Source organism: Archocentrus centrarchus, chromosome 13 (assembly GCF_007364275.1).
Source record: "Archocentrus centrarchus isolate MPI-CPG fArcCen1 chromosome 13, fArcCen1, whole genome shotgun sequence".
Taxonomy (NCBI): domain Eukaryota; kingdom Metazoa; phylum Chordata; class Actinopteri; order Cichliformes; family Cichlidae; genus Archocentrus; species Archocentrus centrarchus.
Genome location: NC_044358.1, coordinates 22,781,154 through 22,784,225, shown reverse-complemented (window position 1 = coordinate 22,784,225; position 3,072 = coordinate 22,781,154).

Below are 3,072 nucleotides of genomic sequence, written 5' to 3'. Positions count from 1 at the left end.
ACAGAGTCTCCACTGTGGCTGTAGACACTCACTGTAGCACCTCTCCCCTGGCCTCCTCTATTTATACTGACAGTGATTTTAACCAACATTTGGACTCATCACTCCATCAGACCTGTTGTCACTGATTTTCGGTCCAGTTCTGGTGTAATTTGACATACCTCAGCCTTTTCTCCCCGTTTCTCTTTCTTAAAGCCACCCTTTCTGATGAGGCTTCAGTGAACAGTAGATGGATCCAAAGTAGAGCCAATGCATCTCTCAGGTCCTGTGTCAGGTCTTTGCTGTATTAATTAATCAATTAATTTGCTATTTCTTAAGGACATGACTTTTAGATACAGTTCATCAGTTTGTTCGTTTGTTCGTTTTTTTTTTTGGTTGTTTATTATGCCTGTCACTTCTTTTCTTGTTACTCCACTTATCCAGTTTGCTCAAATGTTTTTTAAGGGCACACTGCACACCAAGCCACAGGTGTTTAGATAATACACCTTTGGGAATTTTTGGTGCAAAAACAGAATTTTTTGCTAGCAACAAAGTGAAGATACCATTTAAAATTGGTTCTTTGCTACGCTGTCTGTAACGTGGAGACACAACACTGGTTCATCCCTTGAGTTAGATGCCTTTTTCATGCTTGAATGATTCATAGGACAGTGTTAGATGATTAACAAACACACAAAAATAAAATAAAAAACAAACAAACAAATTCCTCTGGTCAGGTGAAAGGACTGGAATGAAATGAGTGAAAAAACAGCCAACGTCCAAATAAAAGCTTTGAAAGACCTTGAGAAAAGCCTGGAGAACTATTGATCAATGCTACTTTTAAAAATGACAAGAAAGTCTGACTCCTGGGAAGCAAAATATAAGAAACTGAGGGCTGGCTCAAGACTTTTACACAGCACTGTATTTTTTTTAAGCAAAAAACTTTTCCTACCATACTGTCAGCTGGCTGCAAGAGCAAGCTTTGCAAAGTGTACGAACCAGTTTTTTCTTTGTGTAATGGCATAGGGGTCAATGTTTAATCCAGAACATCTTTTTAATTTCAAAATCATACCAGTCACACAACAGGCATACTGTTCAGGATGATTCACGGGTTATGGCAGTAGTGTAGACACTCCCTGATCTTTCACTGGACTGCAAGCATAGAGAGTGTAGCATGTAGATCAGTGTAGGCTATAAATAACTTGAACTCGGTTTACACTTAATAGGTTTCCCAGTCTGGAGAATGATGGTCGACCTTCTGGAGTCACCTCATGGCACACTTGAGTTTTAAGAGTATGGATGGCAAGTAAGCGCGACAATTGCGCCCCTTATCGATCAAATAGATGAAGTACTGGAAAGCTGAATGTGCCGCACATTACGCCCTAATCAGTAAGTACCCATCAAACCCATTATAAATACAGGCATGTACTGAGGAGTTTTCGTGAGCGGTTAAACTGTGAATCATGTTTTTGAAGTTGAAATTGGAACAATTTGTTTAATGCGTTTGTCAAATGAAGAAGAAAAAAAAAAAACTTCTTCCACTGACAGTATTGTGCAATGAAAAAAAGCAGTGATGCATGAATTAACCACAACCAGGAGTTGCAAAACACATTTTATTGGAGTGGGGAATAAATATATATATATAAATCCTTCAAGATGACTTATTTACTCAATATTTTTAGAAGCGTTCACACATGCCATTGCAAAACAACAAACAGCGCGCACATTCTATGACTCCTGCCGCTAGAAGAAGCTTAAAAAGGCAGTCAAGATGAGGTAATTATGGAGCAAGAAATAATTAGTCCAAGAAATATTTGGGAGTAAACTCTGGTGGTTGTAGTGGCTTTATACAAGGGTAAAATAAATAAATACAATAGAAAGGGGTGCATTTATTTTACAACTACCTGTGCACTCGTCAGTTCATTTTTATTCGCTATTTGTCACAGATCGTCACGTTTGGGAAGGCTTGCTGCAATTGCATCACAAAGCACACGATGGCGCACAACAGCAACTGTTACATTTTTGTTTGTGTGCTTTCTGGCAGATTCTGTATCTACTCTGTAAAAGTTTTAACTATTTACAGTGTCCAGATTCTTTTTCTGTTTTTTTCCCCATCACGCTATATCATCTTTTTTGACCCCAAATGAGCCCAAACGCACAGACAGACTCATGAATATCTTCAGCTGCAAGAAACTGGAGTTTCAAAGACACCGAGTAGATTCCTTGAAAAAACTGTATGCAAGAAGAGAGGAAATTTCAAGATCAAACTGCACCGTTTGTCTTTCATGGAAGTCTCTTCTGCTAGAGTGAATCACTACTTCAGCAGGTGAATTCCTGTGAACTTGGGAGTGCCTTTTCCTACTGCTCTGTTTAGCTCCCCTCCCTCCTCCTCCTCTTGGTTATAGAAACTCCTCAGCGCGCACAGCGGCGCTTCAGACGCGTTTAGCGCAGCGCACACGAGTTTCCTGTCGGTCAGTAACTTTAGTCACTCCGGTTTCACAAACTTTAATTTGTTGAGTCAATGCTAAAAGCACCTTAATTTATCTGTTTCGCTAAAGACAGCGTAGGTAGAATGAACGCATTCTGCACCGGATCAGCTGATTAAAGGTAAGTTGGACCCATTGATTAACCTGTTGAAAAATGTTTAGTAATCTCGCTGAAAAGCTCTGTTACACGCCTGTTTGTGTATGCGTTTTTTTTTTGTAGACAGAAAGCCACAACTCTCATGAGTTCAGATTCTGAGAAGATACAAACAAAAGCGGTCTCTAAATGTACTGTTGCCGCGTAACATTGTTTCCCTCTTGTAGTAACTTAATTGCTCACAACGTCGTCTTGTAATTAGGGCATTTCACTTCAGTGAGCATGCACAAAAGGACTTTGTCTCCTCATTGGCTTGCCTTGTGTTCACTTTAAAAACTATGTGTGTTCCTTAAGTTTAGCTGCCAGTATCAGCACTAAATCCCTGTTAATGATTAAACTGTGGGAATTTGGACACCACACTCTGTTCTTTGATACTGATTGGTATATCTCTCTCTCTCCCTCTCTCTCGTTTGTTTTAAGGGGTTTTTTTGGGGGGGGGGGGGGGGCGGGGGTTGTTTG